This window comes from Hyperolius riggenbachi, chromosome 8 (assembly GCF_040937935.1).
Source record: "Hyperolius riggenbachi isolate aHypRig1 chromosome 8, aHypRig1.pri, whole genome shotgun sequence".
NCBI lineage: Eukaryota > Metazoa > Chordata > Amphibia > Anura > Hyperoliidae > Hyperolius > Hyperolius riggenbachi.
In genome coordinates this window covers 234,287,655-234,307,523 of record NC_090653.1, presented here as the reverse complement: position 1 = coordinate 234,307,523, position 19,869 = coordinate 234,287,655, and the positions used below count along the sequence as shown (strand labels likewise).

At 45.2% G+C, this 19,869-nt stretch overlaps 1 protein-coding gene across 7 annotated transcripts in view; it reads right to left on the bottom strand.

Annotated features, from left to right (window-relative positions):
• The window catches only part of DUSP9 (dual specificity phosphatase 9), a 264,483-nt gene that overhangs the window by 122,365 nt on the left and 122,249 nt on the right, over window positions 1-19,869 (bottom strand). For 5 of the 7 annotated variants that reach the window (XM_068249772.1, XM_068249774.1, XM_068249775.1 and 2 more), the window contains one exon: window positions 18,899-19,001. The gene's annotated coding sequence lies outside the window, so the exon portion shown is untranslated. Of the gene's footprint in view, window positions 1-12,491; window positions 12,611-18,898; window positions 19,002-19,869 lie in introns of those variants that run through there. The other 2 variants (XM_068249777.1, XM_068249778.1) reach the window with 2 other exon arrangements.

Here is a 19,869-nt window from a genome sequence, read left to right as displayed (position 1 = left end):
TGGTTCTGGCAAGATTTTGTCAGAACTGAAAGTCTAAAAGAAAGCCAGAGGTGGGTTCAAAAAATAAATAGTAGGCTACCTGATACAGGGGGCTGAGTGGATCAGGTAGCCGCAAAAACCGCCCCTACTTGCTGCTCCTGTGGGCCGCACTGGCCCACATTCACTTTCGTGACCTGTATGAGAGATTCATTCTCTCATCCAGCGTGCAGGGAGGCGGGAGGCGCGGCCAGTGAGAGAGAGCTCTGGGGACCCTGTAGGAACGCCCCTGGCGGACATTTTGAACAGGGGATCCCTGTATTTACCTCAGAGATAGCGACAAAATTGTTGCCAATCTCGGTGGCCCATATAGCGCCAGTGGGGGGGCAGAGAGCGGCGGTGTGGGGACACAGAGGCAAGTTATGAGGCAAAGAACATGCCTCTGTGTCCTATCTGCCCCCCTCGGGTTCTCTTTCAGGCCCTTTTCCACTATGTCAGTTGCAGTCAGTTATAACTGAAAGGACAACTAATATGCAAAGGTAATGTCCATGTTTCTCTATGGCTCAAGTGGGCGATATCACAGTTTCACAGTGTGCTGACACGGAAGCTGTTAAGGGGTTATCAACATTTTTAAAATGGAGGAAGACTTCCTTTATTCACAGTGGACAAAAGAGAGAGAGAAGCAGAATATGCTTAAAGTAAGTGTGTATGCTGATTTTGACTCTTATTTTTCAATTCAGGTTTGCATTTAGGAACCAAACATTTAGGAACACCAAAAGCGTCTTGATAGCAACAGTCTCAATATACTTCTCACTGCAGGTTGCCTTTAACCTCCCTGGCGGTTAATTTTTTTTTCCAAATGGAAAAAATCCTTTTTTTTTTTTAATTTTTTTTTTTTTGTTTCATGTAAAGCTACCAGAGTGGTAGCTACATGAAACACCACTAGAGGGCGCATGTGGCCCTCTAGTCCGATCGTCGCCAGCATCTATAGCAAACAGGGGAACGCGTATATAACGCGTTCCCCTGTTTGGCTTCTCCTGTCGCCATGGCGACGATCGGGATGACATCATGGACGTCAGCCGACGTCCTGACGTCAGGCACACCCGATCCAGCCCATAGCGCTGCCCGGAACTCATTGATCTGGGCAGCGCAGGGCTCTGGCGGGGGGCCCTCTTCAGCCACTGCGTGCGGCCGATCGCCGCAGAGCGGCGGCGATCCAGCTGTGCGTGCGGCTAGCAAAGTGCTGGCTGCGCGCACAGCAATTTACAGCATGTAAATCGCCCCACCAGGGGCTGAGATCTCCCCCTGCGCGGCATAGCCCGAGCTCAGCTCGGGCTTACCGCCAGGGAGGTTAAAGGGGTTCTGTGGTAGTCTAAAAATCAAACAAGCTGACACTTACCTGGGGCTTCTATCAGCCCCCTGCAGCGGTAATGTCCCACGCCGTCCTCATCCTCACTGAGTAGGGGTTGGCTTACTGAACAGGAAAAGACGAGATTGGAACTCTGGTCTCCTGTGTCAGAGGCAGCGCCCTTAACCAGTACACTATCCAGCCTCCGGCAGACACTATTCTGGCTGTTGGTGTGTGTTACTGCCAGTATCGTACCTAGAGAATTTGACACCCGGTGCTGATTATTTACAGACAACTCCCCCCCCCCCCCCCCCCAAAAAAAAAATAGATAAAAGGGTTGGGGCGCCAAGCGAGTCGCTGCAAATTTTGGTGGATTTTTGGAGAAAAGGATTCGTCAGAATGTGGACGGAGCTAACCGCTATGAAACTCTGTAGACTATGACTACAGTACGATTCGATTGTGAGCTCCTCAGAGGACAGAAATAGAGATGGGTCGGCACCACCCAAAAATGTATTATAGCTCTTTATTGCATCTAAAGTCGCAGTAACACACGCTGTTTCGGCCTATCAAAGCCCTTTGTCAAACTGCTTGTGACAAAATCATACACCAAACTGATCACATTATATACCCCCACGTTGTGGGCGGGACCACGAGTGGACCTGATGGGAAACAGGCACTAGTAAAGTTGACTGTACTCACCAAACACATAGCAGGCTTGACAGTGACCATCTCTGTCAGCGGGAGTCCACACGCCAGCTTGTAAGCAAAAAGCGTGCGGCCAATCACAGTATCCCCAGTGCGGAGAAAAGCACCGCCTAATATGTGATGTCAAAGGGGTTGTAGAACAAAGAAAAGGGGAACATACAAAAGAGGCGGATGCATAGGAGGGGGGGGGGGGGGGGGTAAAGAGGTAGAGGCACATGACGGAGAGCCTAGTGGGAGAGGAGAAGTGGTAGTAGGACCTCTCACCAGGACTGCAGACATCACCAGTGCTGTTTGGCAGGAACATGCTGTTAAAAGAAGCCACTAAAATCTGAAAAGAGGAAAGGGTCATTGGGGAAGACAACAGGGTGGAAGTGGGAGCTGGGAAAAGAGATAAGATTACCTGCAATCAAGCTAATTTAAATTGCCTGGAGCTTTCAGCAGACTACTGATTAATTACTCTGATCAGGATAAATAATCAATAGTCCAGGGTACTCTGGTATTACAGCAGCCAGTACATATGGCTCCTAATGACAGGCAACTTCTGAAGCACTAAACACATCCTGCCACCTCTCCCTGCTAATGTCCCAGCTGGAGCACAGCAATCATTCTCTCTACTCACTCTGCTGCTCTGCACATTCACTCACTGCAGACAGCCTGCAGCGTGTAGCGAGCGAGGAGACACATTGCCCACGGGAGGGGTGATACATCTCGTGCATAAAGTAGTACAGTCCCCTGCACTGCCTGCTGCTATTTTCCTGAATGTTGCCCAAACTATGAGAAAAGGTCCCAGGTGGAAGAACACTGTCTGAGCACTACAGCGGCACCCCTAACCATGGCTACACCCGGTGCTGTGAGCACCTGCAGCCCTGTGGTAGGTACGTCACTGGTTACTGCTATTCAGGGAGGGCTTTTGAAAATAAAGTAATTCTTAAGAATCCTCTGTGAGGAGATAGTTTCATCCAAAATCGGTGAGATCCATTTATACTGCCTTCTGGAAGTGGCAGAAACGTTGAAAAAAAGAGCATTTATTCTGGAATAAATGTACAACTAAAACACATACACTTCAATTTTTTTAAAATTTTTGTGATAGTGGTCATTTAAATTAACCTTCCACTACCCATTCCCCTAAACATCCTTTAGCTCCCTTATTGGCACTTTACCTTAGCCTTCCAATAGATGTTGATAAGTCTAAGCTTCTCTATTCCATGACCTTTCCCCTCCTAATTGGTGAATAAGCTGAACCTTCCAATACACGCCAGTAATAATGCATTCCCCCACTCTTTCCCGTTCTTTCACAGTATATCCATAAATAAAATAACATAAACCAATTCATAATTTCAGAGCATCTAGAAACATGGTTAAAACTACTTCAGGTTAATAAAGTTATTTGAAAGGTTCCAAGTTTATTCAGCCCATAGTAACTGTTGCCGTGAGAAGCAAGGAAAAAGTGAATCTCCCTTTCAGTGCAGGAATGATGGAATTAATCAGTGTTAGCGATGCCCCCAATTCCTCAGACACAGCGGTCTGCTTTCAATTTGTGTTGTAAACAGATGTATTTCATTGATTAACCATGGAGTAGAAGCTTCTTTTTTGGGGGAAGTCTGGTATGTGCTAGTTGCTAAAATTTACTTGGTTTAGTACCAGAGAATACCTACAACGATGAGCATTTTTCAGGTCAGCTATGAAACAATGGCATTAGGACTGATAACCTCCTGGCATATAAAGAGGGAAGAAATGGAAGCAATATCAGACTTAAAGTGACCCTAGAGATGAAATAAAGTAAATATTTGATACTTACCCGGGGCTTCCTCCCGCCCCAAAAACACGTCTAAGTCCCACGCCGTCCTCCCGCGGTCTGCCGTTCAGCCGTGGTGAGCCCCGGTAACAGGCTCAGTCGATGCCAGTCTGGGTCTACTGTGCACACTCAGACCTCCTGCGCATGCACAGTAGACCCGGACTGACGTCACTGAGCCTGTTACCGGGGCTCACCACGGCTGAACGGCAGACCGCGGGAGGACAGCGTGGGACTTAGACGTGTTTATGGGGAGGGAGGAAGCCCTGGATAAGTATCAAAGCTTTACTTTATTTCATCTCTTGGTAACTTTAAGCCTGGTACACACTTTCAATTATGACTGGCCAATCACTGACCAATTTTAACAACTCCATGCAGTATGAGGGTTTACCTACATAATCTGCTCGTAGTATTCAATATTTCCTGACCCTCATACTACATGGAGGTGGTCAAATCAGTCAGTGATTGGCCAATCATGATTAAAAGTGCGCACACATCCAATTTTGATTGGCCAAACACAATCTGTTCATAGTATTCAAAACCTGTTGGCTCTCATACTATATGGAGGTGATAAAATTGGTCAGTAATTGGCCAATTAAAATTGCATGAGTGTATGTGCCCTAGTGTTCTTTAACTCAAAGATCACTGCAGATTGGGAATGCAGCCATGAAATTAAAAGATGTTTACTCCTTGGAAGGAAAGCAGAGATACACTTGGACAGTGTAATAAACAGCAGAGATGCCACCTTGTCTTCAAAGCATCGTATAGTTAGAGCCATGTTTTTTCCAGTAGTAATGTAGGGTTGTGAGCCTTGGACCATAAAAGAAAGGCTGAGCGTCAGCAAATCGACGCCTTTGATTGGATGTGCTGGAGAAGACATTTGAGAGTCCCTTGAGAGTCCCTTGGACTGCAAGAAGATTCAATCAGCCAATCCTTAACCTCCTTGCCGGTTATCCCGAGCTGAGCTCAGGGTAACTTGCGCAGGAGGATTGCTCAGGCCCCACTGGGCTGATTTTCACAATTTTTTTTTTATTGCACGCAGCTAGCACTTTGCTAGCTGCGTGCATAACTCGATCACCGCCGCTCACCGCCGATTCGCCTCTACCCGTCGCGCCCCCCCCCCCCCCCCCCAGACACCTTGCGCAGACTGGCCAATCAGTGCCAGGCAGCGATGATGGGTGGATCGGGACTCCTTCTGATGTCCATGACGTCGGCGACGTCATCCCGCCTCGTCGCCATGGCGACGGGGAAGCCATTCAGGAAATCCCATTCTGAACGGGATTTCCTGCTTGCGCAGATCGCCGGAGGTGATCGGAGTGGGTGGGGGGAGGACGCTGCTCAGCGGCTATCATGTAGCTAGCGCTAGGCCAGCTACATGATTAAAAGAAAAAAAAAAAAAGTGCTGCAGTAACGGCAAGGGGGTCAAAGAAAGCAACGCTGAGGCCTAGTTTACATTATAAATCACTAGCGCAATCGCAAGCGCTAAACGCTTGATTTTCCCTTCGCTTTCAGATCGATTTATGCATTGGTAAGTGCTTTTATAAGCGTTTTTCAAAGTGCTTTTGTTAGGCGATTTGAGATTTTCTTCCTGTATACAATCAGGAAGTGAACTCTTTGATCTGGAACTGAAGGTTGCTAATGTATATTGTGAGCAAAACCGCTTACCAAATCGCTTTTTTTTTCCAAGCGCTTTGCGATTTCCCTGTACCTTGCATTGCAGCGCAAATGCTCAGGGAATGGTGCAGGAACCGCATGTGCGATCGGAAAGAAAGCTCATCGCTCATGTGAGAACACTCACATAGAGCAACATTGCGTAAGCGCTTTTAAAGTGATTTTTAAAATCACCAGAGATTTAAAAAAAAAAAAATCGCTCATAGAGTGAACAAGCCCTGGCTGTTCATTGGAAGGAGCAATGCTGGAGCTGAAATACTTTTTGCATCGTTTAAAATGAAATAAATATGGCGTCCTCTGTATCCATCTCGCTTCAGTTGTCCTTTATTTACATTCCTAGTTACTTAGCCAGAACAAGTCGGTAGATGGGTTGTTCTAATTTAACTCTTGCCTAGCTAGATCCATGCATGGGGATGTAAGTGTAGCAAAACTCATGGAAGAGCATTAGAAAGTTTGATCTGGTGATCCGCAATACCATTTTTTTACCCAATTAAATATCTGAGTAGACAAAAATATGTAATGGGGCAAACATTTTTCCATCGGCACTGCAATTGTCATTTTGATCGTTATCAGACGGCAGTGCTCATTCTTGGTGATGTCGATCGAGTGTCGATCGTAATGACGATTGAAGTGCAGATTGAAAACGCAGTTGTGTTGAGTATGGCCAGCTTAAAGGGAACCCGAGGTGAGAGGGATATGGAGGTTAGGCCTGAACGATTTTAGGATAAAATTGAATTGAGCGATTTCTGTCTGAAGTTGCGATTTCGATTCACGATTTCCTTCAAATCAAGCTTTGTTCCCCCTTTTTGCCTGTTTGTTCCCGCTCTGTCTCTCTTTGTGCCCCCTTTGCCTGTTTATGCCTCCTCTGGGTTTTTCTATTGCCCCCTTTGTGTCTCTGTGCCCGCTCTTTCTCTCTGTCTCTCTCTGTGTCTCTCTGTGCCTCCTCTGTCCCCCAAGCTGCATCAGTTCTGGACATAGCTTCCAGCACGAGTCCAGTGATGAATGTCTATCCACTTCGCGTCCTGCAGGCTCTAATGCACGGAATACTTCCTGTATGTCATGTGACATACAGGAACTCGGAGTTTTGCCAAGCACAAGAGCCGGCAGACGGCGATAGAGGACGGACAGCGTTTCAACTCGTGCGGAAGGTATGTCCAATGCTGCGGGCCGCATGCACCGGGACTTTGGGGAAGTTTGACGCCACTTCTTCAAACTTCCCCATGTGGAAATGACGTGATTGCGATAATTGCCGCTTTGACGAGTCCGAAATTGGGATCTTGGTGATTTAAATTCAATTTATATTTCAGGCCTAATGGAGGTGGCCATTTTTATTTCCTTTTAAACAATACCAGTTACCTGGCAGTCCTTCTGATCTAATACTTTGAGCCACAGACCCTGAACAAGCATGCAGCAGAACAGGTACTCTGACTCGGGTTTTACTGGATTAGCCATATGCTTGTTCCAGGGTTTTGACTCAAACGTATGACTTATGTACTTATGCCAAAAGATCGACTGGGCTGCCAGGCAACTGGCATTGTTTACAAGGAAATAAATATGGCAGCCTCCATATCCCTCTCACCTTGGGTTTCTTTTAAGGCTCTAAGTTGCTGTGATTACTTCTTGCTTTACACTACACAGGAAAAGGAGGCGACATGTGACCATGACCAACAAATCAGACACCTATAAATCCATAACCTCATCTAACCGATCACACGATGCTCCATCAGTTCTGCTACACACAAGCAACTCTAGTTGCAGGTAGGTGACTCATCCAATTGATGCCAAATCAATCCCCAAGACAGCCAGTCAATTAGCATTTTTTAGAATAAACTTAACATGGCAACATTCCTAGTCTTACCGTATCATTCACTGACAGAAAACTGTATGGGCAGCAAGTCCATAAAGCTGTATACCCACCTTACTAAAAACACCTTACTACAAACCAACCAACCAACCTTGGAAATATGGCATTGGGGAATCCCTGATGAGAATAAATGGATGGTTTGGGAGACAGCTACAACACGGACTATGAGAACTGGCTCTTTAAAACTCCAACACGACGTAAAATGTCACTGAAGCAGAGCACACAAGAGGAATTTAAGAATGAGGCTAGGACGAACCAAAACAATACTCCGGAGAAGATGAAGGTCCGCTTTGTCCTTCCCCGCACAACATGCTGTATTTATAGCTGTACAAAATACGCTTATTTTCTCCAAGCATTCTATTTTCGAAGCCTCCCCCCTCCATGAAAATCCCAGAAGTTATTTTGCGCCCTCCCCAGCAATCCCCCCTTACATTCCATCTAGTGGTTTCACCACGACATCATATCCCCGGACAAAGTCTCCTTTATACCCTCAGCCTGGAAGCAGAGACTGGGCAGGAATCTGTGTGAAGCTGTTACATCCCTACCCGGGAATCAAAAGCTTTACAGAGCATGGAAAACGTGCCGCTCGCCTCCGTACTGGAGAGAGGGAGGAAAGCGGAGAGACAGAGGGGAAAGAAGGGGAGAGCAGAGGGAAGGGGAGAGGGGAAGAGAGACAGATAGAGGAAGAACAGTACAGAAGACTTCCTTTCATCCATTCTCATCCCTCTATCCTACCACCGATGATGACAGAGGATAAAGCTATGAGCCCACACATTGGGGCGGAGGGGATGTCTCCATAGTATTTCATCCTTCACTGATGGTTCTTCTCCCAGCATAAACATCCACTGGTTATTGTTATTTAGTATTTATAGAGCACCTACGTCTTCCGCAGCACTGTACAGAATATTTATTCCTGTCACTTAACTGTCCCTTAAGTGGCATAACTATAATTCATGGGGCCCCGCAATAAAACTTTGATGGGGTCCCCACAATGTTCCCTTGCCTCTCCTTGGTGCCCTTTATGACCTTGGGGCCCGTCTCACAAGGGTCATAAACCAAGTGTGGCCATCATGATCTTCACACCCATAACAAGTGTAGCCACAAAAACACCTGATCGGAAGTATAGTCCCCTGTATGTGATGGTGCCCCCTGTAGATCTGGGACCCCCTGCGATCGCATGGGTTATGCACTGCTAGTGACACCCCTGCTTAGAGGGGCTCATGATCGAATCCTTATCATAGTCATATGTCCATCATAGTCTGGGGCCAATTTAGGGGGAAGTCAAAGGACGTTTTAGGTAAAATTGGACACTGGGCAGAAATGACATTGCAATACCACACTGACAGTATGTTAAGATTGCTGCAATGCCTGATATGGGGGCCCCTAATGAGATCGGTGCCCCGGGCCATTGCCAGTCTGCCACCAATGGAAGCTCCAACCCTGCACTTGTAAGAGGAATCCTTTCAATAGGAACCATGGCAAATCAAATATATCACTTTTTTTGCACATGTATTTGATAGAAAATTATGTTTTTTTTTTTGTTTTGTTTTTTATTTCAATGTTGATTTTGCAAAACAAAAAAAGTTGAATACCTGCTGCTTCCATTCATAACTCCTCATTTGGACCTCAGCAGCCTTGGACTGCCTGATCATCAACAGTACAATCTCATTATAGTAAACCTTGATATAGTAAATTGCTGGTTAAGTAAACTAATTGTCCATCTACCTTGAAATTTACTATAAAGGAATTCTACAGTGTCACCATGAGACCACCTGTGACTACCACCAGTTACTGCTGACAGACTTAGGAGGGAGGGGCTACTCAGTCAATGACAGCCATGTGGTAAGGTGGAACAACTGGAAAAGAGCGGGAAACATCTTTCTCAGCTCCGAAACCCCAACCGGACTAGTTTCTTTCAGATTGGAACTGCATTTATATAGCAATGTGGAGTGGCGCTTAATAGAGAAAATCAACTTACTGGAATTATTGGCTGAAACAGGGCCAATAGGCAGGCAGTGCAATATCTGTGTGCTAGTATGCTCACACATGTTTGCTGTTCTATCATCGGCAGATTAAAGTATCATGCCATTGGTCATCTTCACAATGGAAATAGAACAACTACTAAGACTGGCGGGCAAGTAAGCAGAAAAAGATACCACTCCAACCTTCCTGCCCAACATAAAACTGCTCCTGTCACTTAGCCCTAACCTCCAAACATCCTTCCTAAAATGAAGCCTAAATGTATCCTCTAACCTAAGTAATACTCACCTTCTGCATATTCTGGCTGCAGCATAACCCAATGCAGATTTTTGTTTGGTGTATGATTTTGGAGGCAATGCTCTGTTTTCATACAGAAGAGGTCCAGCACGCAAGTGCAGCATATGATCAGGCTAAAAATGACCACACTGGTGACTGTCCATCAAGTAAATGGGGATGTTTATATAGGTATTAAAGTAAACTTGAGATGGGCTACTTAAAAGATTTTATACTTACCTCCAGTCCCATGAGCACCGATGCGTCCCTCGCCGTCCTCCCGAGGGCCTCCGTTTGGCCACAATCAGCCCTGGTAATCTGGCTCTGTCGCGCCAGTCGGCTCTTTAGCGCATGCGTAGAGGGGGCGGGCATGCACATAAGAGCCGATTGGCGCAACTGAGACAGATTATCGGTACCGATACCAGGTGAGCAGAGGCACTCGGGAGGACGGCAAATTGTTGAGGGGCGCAACAGTGCTCATGAAGCTGGAGGAAGCCCGGGTAAGTATAAAATCTTTTACATAGCACGGGTCTGATATTTTTAATCATCTACAATATATTTAAAAACAAAAAGTCTAGTAATATTAAAAACCTAGGGTCTCTTGTCTAGTACTGTAAAGCCTATCTATCTCTTTGACTCCCAAAATAATCCTTTAAATTGATGTAAAATTGATTATCATCAGATATATTACAGAAGAATGCCACCAAAAGACATATAATGATGCAGATGGGGGCGAACATGGAGAAGTAAATCACATATAACTTGGTGGTGCCTGTATTTGTTTACAATCTTACCTATGTGGTTGGCACAGAACTGCAAAGTAAATTAGGCTCAAAGTATTTGAAATGTAATAAACCTTATTCTGCACTATGCTGTAAAAGTGATTCTCAGTAGCACAAGGTCCACACAAGAGATTGCTTTACCAGCAGGCCTGGGGGAGAGCTGGTGTGATGACATCATCACACTCAGCTCCACAAGTTGACACAAGGTGTGCCCAAGATTGCCGACAGGAACAACAATGATGAGTAGTTCCAGCAATATACTCTGCACATCATTGTGGAAGCCCATGGAAATGGGGTAACCACAGAGCTATGGGCCCTAGATCAAGTTTCACAGGATACCAAGTTCATTAAAGTTGCTCTGGGCAGGCAATTTTACAGATATACAATTAAGTAACTCTCGGTTAAAGAGCACAGGTCAACTAGGTGAAAATATTACCATATAAATCTTATAATAATGACATTTTCATGCTCTCTGCCAACAAAATAGATTAGAAGCAGCAACAATTAAGACAATTGGCTCTTGGGTGCATGAAAAAGGAATAAATAACTTTATTGAAAAAACCCTGTACAAAAACCCTGTAAAACAAATTTTACAGATACCTATGCCAGGTATGTAGCCCACTGCCCAAATAGCATGGGTATGTAATGCACATTGCACAAATAGCACAACTTCTGTTACCTATGTAATGCACATGTTGCTAGCATACACTACTGCTAACAACACATGCACTGCCTAGTTAGCGCCAGTTGCGCTACTTGCGCAAAATGCATACATACCTGGGAAAAGCATTGGGCACACAGCAACTTTACTGAACTTTAGAGAACTTACCCACAAATGTCAAAACCTGCCTTCTCGTGTGAAAAATGTGTAAGTAGGGGAGGAAAAAGCAGTTGTTAATTGCAGTACTACTATTCAAGTGTAGTCATTAGCTAGTGTAAAGATGATAATATAACAGTGGGTACTCATAGACGGGGGTCACCTAAAAGGCGATCAACCACAGAGCAAGTGGAAAGTATAAGCCTGTCCCACTTGGTGTGAGAAAGCATCCCGGTATCAATCATACTCCAAAATGATAAGGGATGGGAGGAAAGCTAATAGGCGAGTCACTAGTAACTGATAAAAGGAGGCACCAGGAGTTTATGCAATAAGTCAATTATTAAAACAGTTTAAAATGAAGGACAAGTGGTGAACTTACCTCCTAGCTCCTGTAATGTGAGAACACAGGGAAGGCCAAAAATGTATCAGAAGTCAATAACAATGCGTTTTGAATGTAACAACTTGCTTCTTCAGGTCAAAACCGAATGTCGAAATGATTTAGAATTTTTTTCATTATGAGGAAGCAGCCTGTTACCTGTGAAACGCATTATAATCATGTTCCAATACATTTTTTGTCCGTTGCTGCAATCTCTCAATACAAGAGGTAAATCCACTGCTTGTTCTCCATTTTAAGTTGTATTTAATTGAATAATCATTTTATAGACTCCTGCTACTTCCTTTTATTTGTTATTAAAGGTCCATCTGCATTTTTTTTCGTCTTTCCCCCTCGCCAAAAATCTCGGAGTCGGAGTCGAGGAGTCAAAGTAATTTTGGATACCTGGAGTCGGGGTCGAATGATTTTTGTATCGACTCCACAGTCTGGCGTAAAACAAATGAAAGCTTCAACCAACAGGGCCTCAGGGAGGTACACCTAAAAAACTCAGGTGCAGAAACCTCTCCAGCGGAGTTCCCAAGAAATGCAACAACCCACCAGCTCTTATTTCAAAGCAATCTTTAAATCAGCTCTAAAAAAAAAAGATGCAATCATGCAGGTATTACAATAACTTAGGGAGATACAAGGATGCTTTCTTCTGAATAAACGCTTCCACTCGCTGAGAGATTATCAATGGATACTGTTCCCTCAATGGCATGGCACGATCCTCCATCCACAGCTACAGTAAGGAAGGCTACATCTGCACATCCATTCCTCTGCTAGGCTCGCCTCCCCCCTTGCCTCGCTGCTTCCACAAATCCTCCACCCTTTCAGTGTAGAGAGGACTTTCCTCGCAGCTCCCCTGAGCTCCCAGCCGCCCACTCCAGATGCAGACATGGAAAAGCCTTACCTGGCAAGCCAGAATAAAGTGTCCACATTGCCCTTGCTGCTGGATGTCGTGCGGTAGGCTCTCAGGATACCCAGGGATGGAGAAAGAACCTGCATCAGGCTTTCACTCTCACGCTGGCAGGCAGGCAAGACTTTTAATGATTTCCAGCTCAGCTTGGTGGCTGTGTTTCCTCTTACAAAAAAAAAAAAAAAGCAAGAAAAAGCAAGCAAGCCCCTGTCCCTCCCTCCTCCTCTCCTTCCATCACTCCCCAGTATCCTCCTCCCAGTACACGTGCAGGCTGTGTACAACCTGAAGCCCGGCCCGCTGCTCCCCATTGGCTTGCTCTGGGATTCGGGGAGGGCTTTGCTCAGCACCAGAGGCCTGGGTTGATGTCAGGTTACACAGGAAAGTGGGGGCCTGGGGATTTCTGAGTCATTTTCACGACTGAGCCCGTGTAATGATCATCTTCAGGCATGAGGCTGAATTAACTCCTGCACTCCTGCAAGGGGCCTCCGGAATAATTGGGATAGGGAAGTGCACAGCTGGTTTTCTAAAATGGTTTAAGAGGGGAGGAAAGAAAAACTGCTCTGTGATTATTTTGAATGATATTTATAAACTCCAGGAGTATGGTTTAAATATAATACTATACACTGAGCCCCATTTAAAGAGGAACTCTAGCAAAAATAACATAATGAATAAAATTGCTTTTTGTTTACAATTTTCATTTATAGATTATTTAGTCAGTGTAAAATCTTTCCTCTTCCTGGTTTACATTCTGACATTTATCACTGGTGGTGACATCTTTAGTTCTGCCAGGTTAACTGTTCGGAATGTTCGTTACTGAGAGTTCTATGCACAGAGGAAGATACTGCTTGCCTGGCAGCTGGAAACTGCCGTTATTTCCCACAATGCAACAAGGTTCACAGATAGCAAACTGTCAGGACCATGGTCATGACATCACACTATGGGAGGGGTTTCACCACAATATCTGCCATACAGACCCACCGATAATCTAATCGAGATAAGATAAAAGACTTCTCGTGGGAAAAGGGGGTATCAGCTACTGACTGGCATGAACTTCGATCCTATCTGCAGGAGAGGGAAATGGGGTGTCATTAACCACCCCTTGATTTTGGCAAGTCGGCGAGATTTCATTTTGTGTATTGGCTCTGCGATACAGTTTTCCTCAACACTTTTGATTACCAATTTTTTTCCAATTTGCCAAACCTTAAAGAATTACTCCACCTTACAAAAAATAAATGGAAAGCTGCCCATTAACGGTACAATATTTTCTTCAGATGTGATAACTCAATCAGATTTGCAAGAAATCGGAAGGTCATTATCGATTGTTACTATAAATGGGTCAGTTAGGGCACTTTCACATTCCGATCAACAAAATTCTGTACTCCAATCAACCATAGAATCGTTTCACGTTGATTTTCTCAGAATACTCCGTGGCTTTCTGTACAATTTGATCCTCAAAATCTGATGGAATTGTCGCATCTGAGGAAAATATTGCACCATTAATAGGCACCTTTATAAATACAGTATCAACGCTATACTAGTTCTTTCCAGCTGAATGCCAATAAACACTATAATTCATCGTTGGTTTGCAGCTGCTGTAACTGTTTTAGGAAACTTGCAGGAAACCATGGCAACCGTATACATCCTGGTGTAATAGATACCCAGAATTTTCTCCTCTCTCTTATTCCATCTTATAGCTTGATTCAGAAGTTTCCACTAAGTATCATTTTGTGTCCCTTCGCACCCGAGCTGCTTAAAGGACCGATATTGCGAAATACTGTATAATTTAAAATGCATGTGTATACATATGTATAAATATACATTTGTTCCAATGCACTATACATGTGTTTTTTCTTACATTGCTGTCATGGAGGAGTATTTTAATAATCATTTTTTTGCATCAGAGAATGCAGAAAATGAAAAAAAAAATCAGAAAAACAGAACTTTGGGAAAACGGAAAATCAGTCTTGTGATTGGTCTAAAATCACTACGGTGATCAGATTTTGCAGAAAAATTCTGCATCCTCTGATTGGTCCAATGCCTTTAAGGTCTGTTTGGGGTAAAATTACCGAGTTGCAGAAAATCGGATTTCCGCAAAATTTTCGATTTCCAAACGGAAATGCTGATTTCCGATCGCAAATCCGAAAAATTTAATTCCGCGGATTCCTAATGAGCATCCCTAATATCGCTAGTGGACTCGGGCGTCTCCTTTGACTACAGCAGTTCAGGATATAGAACATTGTTCATGGTCTCTGAGCGATTATTAGCGATTATTATGCAATACATGCATACAAATGTATAAAATACACGCATACAAATGTATGTTTCTCCCAGGGTAGAATTCAGTATAAATTACTTTTTTGCTATGTAGCTGTCATGTACAGTAGGAAATTCTAACAGATATGTCAGGTTTTGAACTAGTCCATCTCCTCATGAGAGATTCAAACGTGAAAGGAAAACTGGCTGACATATTTGTATAGATCCTTTCCAGCCAGAGCACTTGTAAAGATCAAAGGTAGCACTGAGAATCCCCTATGAGGAGATGGACTAGTCCAATATCTGTCATATCTGTCCACTTTTTACTACCTACTGTAAGTGGTAACAACATAGGAAACAAGTCATTTATAGTGCATTTTACTCTGATAGAAACCTACATTTTATATGTACAGTATGCATTTTAAATTTTACAGTTTTTTGCAATAGATGTCCTTTAAGTTACAAAACCTCTTCTTGAGACAAAGATTGTCAGTTTGAATCTGTAATGCTTTGTAGGATATCGTAATATAGTAATGGAAAAGTAATAATGCCCTTGTTGGATGATTTATGATTTCCATTTGGAAGTTTATTTCTGTACTATTTAGGCAGCACGATGGCGTAGTGCTTAGCGCTCTCGCCTTGCAGCGCTGGGTCCTCGGTGAAAAATCCCAGCCAGAGCTCTATCTGCACAGAGTTTGTATGTTCTCCCCGTGTCAGTGTGGGTTTCCTCCAGGCACTCTGGGTTCCTCCCATATCCCAAAAACACAAATAAGTCAATTGACTTCCACCTAAATTGACCCCTAGATTACGTTAAACACACTACCCTACACTGTCATGTGACTATGGTAGGGATTCGATTGTGAGCACCTCAGATGGACAGTTAAGAGTAAGACAATATTGGCCTCAATTCACTAAGATCATGCTGGAGATAATAAGGCAAGAGAAAACTTACCTCCACACAGTGAGAGAGTTATCTTACCTCTTCATTCCTTAAAGGGAAGGTTCAGGGAGGGGTTGAAAAAAATAAAAATACATATCCACTTACCTGTGGCTTCCTCCAGCCCATGGCAGGCAGGAGGTGCCCTCGCCGCCGCTCCGCGGGCTCCCGGTGGTCTCCGGTGGCCGGCTGCCAGGTCGGGCTCTTCTGCGCTCCAACGACAGGCTCTTCTGCGTCCCACGCGGGCGCGCTGACGTCATCGGTCGTCCTTCGGGCTGTACTGCGCAGGAGGACGTCCGATGATGTCAGCGCGCCTCCGTGAGGCGCAGATTGGAGCGCAGAAGAGCCCGACCTGGCAGCCGGGCCTGGCCAGGTCGGGTCGGCCACCGGAGACGACCGGAAGCCTCTGGAGCGGCGGCGAGGGCACCTCCTGCCTGCCACGGGCTGGAGGAAGCCCCAGGTAAGTGGATATGTATTTTTATTTTTTTCAACCCCTCCCTGAACCTTCCCTTTAAGTTACCTCCTCTGTAGTTATTTTCACACGCAGTCAGTGGCGTAGCTAAGGAGCTCTGGGCCCCGATGCAAGTTTTACAATGGGGCCCCCCAGGCACTCTATACATAGCAATTAATACGGTGCACCAAAACCTTCCAATGGCAACTACAGTGTCAGAGGTGTAAGAAGGGGATGGGGAACAGTTTGTTAATGATTACCACTACTCAAAGTATCTATAGAAGTGATTATTATGAGCACAGGACCAATAGAGAGCTAATACTGTAGTTGAGGGAGGGGCCTTCGGGGCCCCTCTGGCCCAAGGGCCCCGATGCGGTCACTACCTCTGCACCCCCTATTGCTACGCCCCTGCACGCAGTTAATAAACAGCCTGTCTTTAACGCTGGAGTTATTTTAAGGATTGAAGAGTTAACTTAAAGACAGATGAGTTAACTTTAGGTTTGCCTGAGGTAAAATGTTTCCTGAATAGGACATGCCTCATCACCATGGTGATCACTCTAGAAACGTTATTAAAGACAGGAGATAAGCTTAGTGAATTGAGGCCAATATACTCTTTACAGTGCTGCGGAAGATGTTGGCGTTTTATGAATTCTAAATAATAATAATACTGTTTAAAGTTATGCATAATTGCCTTTGTACTTAAAAATACCCACATGAGGAGCTATTCTTTTAACCAATAAAACTCTTTGAAACAAAAAATGAGTAGTATGAGTAGCTGTAGTAATCATTCCCATCTCAGGCAGTAGAGAAAGTAAAGGAAGGCAGCTTACTGACACACACAGGGCTAAGGAGGAGCATTGATTGACCAATGACCAGAGAAACACCAGATTAATCTTCTCAGGTAGGTCTCTGTAATAAATAGTTTGTTAAAAAGACTTGATCTATATGGAAATGATTTGATAAGGAATGCTCTTTTGCAGGGAAAACGGAGATAAACACTTTACCCATTTTAGTTCCTGACACCTAACGTTTACTATTAAACCAATCTTTCCCTTAATCCAAAATGTTATCAATCAGACTTTACAATCATATCTAAAGAGAGAAAGTGACCTAAACGACCAGTTTATGGGAAAAATCGATAATTACCTTCCGATTATTACTTACAAACTCGCAAATCTGATTAAATGATTGCATCTGAGGAAAATATTGTACCATTATTGGTTAACTGGTTAACTCTATGAATCTTCCCCACCTTCCGGTAACTCTAAAGGGGCCCATACACCTAACGATTTTCCCGCCGATATACAGCCGTTTCGATCACAGTGATCGAAACGGCTGTGAAATCGCCGCGCACACCGCTCACAGAACGATTGATTTCCATCTGAAATCAATCGCTCCAGTCGATTCCCGTCGACCCACCCGTGCCGAAGATTTTTCTCGGTCGCCGGCGGGTCGGGAGTGCGTCATTAGCGGCTTTCGAATGCCCGACGATCGACGCAATACAGCAGTAATACATTACCTGCTCCAGCCGGCGCGAGTCCCCTGGTCTTCTTCTCCGCTTCAGGCTCCAGAGCTACACAGAACTTCCTGTCCCGACAGGAAGTTTAAACAGTAGAGCGCCCTATACTGTTTAAACTTCCCCTGGACAGGAAGTTCGGCCGGCCGGAGCAGTTAATGTATGCGGGGGGGGGGGGGGGCGCAGCGGCAGCTCCATAGATTGTGAACGGTTTCAGGCTGAAATCGATTCACAATCTGTTTGCAGTAAAGGTGGCCATACGATCCCTCTCTGATCAGATTGGATCAGAGAGGGATCTATCTGTTGGTTTGAATCTGATGGCAAATCGACCAGTGTATGGCTACCTTAACCCTCCAATATTGATTTTATGGTTCCAGTAGCGGTGATACATCCAGCACTTCTCTGCTTATAATATTGTGCCTGATCCGCCAGCGAGCCGACGCAGGGGCAATGGCACGTTACCGCCGGACATCCGTGGCGGCAAAAGTAATGTAAGTCTGTGGGCGACACATACCTTTTATAAAGGTTGGCGGCCATGTTGCGGCGTGCATGCATGGAATAGAAAACAGTCAGTGTGTAGCAAGCACCCAAGGAGGGGAAAAAAAGGATGATATGCTATGGCTTGCAGCGTCTCTGCACTCTCAGACACTCCAACGGTTCCTCCACAGTCAAGCCAGCACCATCTGTAGTATCAAAAAGCTCTTTTATTGATAAAAAGGAAGCATGACAATGATCACAGCGACAGCAGCGCTGTTTCGGTCAACAGACCTTTTTCAAGCTGCATCGATTAATGTCACACTAAAAACACACTCACAATCTCTTTAAATAGCTACCTCCAAATCCAAACACCAATCAATGATCCCTCAGCCAATCAGAAACAAGTGGTGACCAAGCGGACTATAAAGAAAACTGCAGCCCCTAATATGCAAATCAGGGCATCCCATAATAGTGCATCCTAATCCCTCTCCTCTCGAGCGGACCGCAGTGAAAACCGCTCATTATATATGCTAAAATATGCGCTCCTTACCAAGACTCAAAGCAGAGTTTCCCGACGTGTGAACTCCCTCTCCGCCTCCTCCTGCATCAACATGACGAATCAGGCGTCATGTGACCGTACGTCACCAGGGGGCGTCTACCGGACGCTCCTTCTCACCATGGCAACCTAAACAGCGTGCATGCGACCAATAGGTCGCATAGCACGCTTACAAAAATGCATAAACAAGGGCAAGAGAAAGAAGGCTCACCACCCGGCTCTCACTTGAAGTTATTGGCAGGGCTGCAGACCACAGTAGGGACTCCTAAAGCTCCCTTGTGTCCTTAGGCTGCATGAATCTTGTCACAGCAATCCTATAAATAAAGAAGAAAAAATTATGTAAATACAATATTAAAACAATACTTCCTACTTCCAGAATAAATCTACTACACAATGGCCTCAATTCACTAAGCTTAACTCCCGTCTTTAATAACTCTTCTGAGCTGTTTTACAGTTATCACCATGGTGAGATAATTGTGATAACTGTAAAACAGCTCAGAAGAGTTATTAAAGACAGGAGTTAAGCTTAGTGAATTGAGGCCACTATATTACAATCGAATCATAAACATACTATATACAAGGTAACAAGTCATATTCCTTGTTAAGGCCCCCCTTCCCCATAGTCCCCAATTTGCGGATCCACTCTGCTCCCTTAACCTCCCTGGCGGTTTGTTAAAATCCGCCAGGGGGCAGCAACTACCTTTTTTTAAATTTTTTTTTTTTTCATGTAGCGAGACAATGTCTCGCTACATGATAGCCGCTGCTGAGCGGCATCCCCCCAGCCCCTCCGATCGCCGCCGGCGAACGGAGATCAAGAGATCCCGTTCAAAGAACGGGATCTCTTGGAGGGCTTCCCCCGTCGCCATGGCGACGGGGCGGGATGACGTCACCGACGTCGTGACGTCAAAGGGGAATCCGATCCACCCCACGGCGCTGCCTGGCACTGATTGGCCAGGCAGTGCACGGGTTCTGCAGGGGGGGGGCGGCTGCGGCGACGGGTATAGCGGCGGATCGGCGGGCAGCGGCGGCGATCGGAGGTTACACGCAGCTAGCAAAGTGCTAGCTGCGTGTAACAAAAAAAAAATTATGCAAATCGGCCCAGCGGGGCCTGAGCGGTGCCTCCCGGCGGCATAGCCCGAGCTCAGCTCGGGCTTACCGCCAGGGAGGTTATTGAGCAAAAAT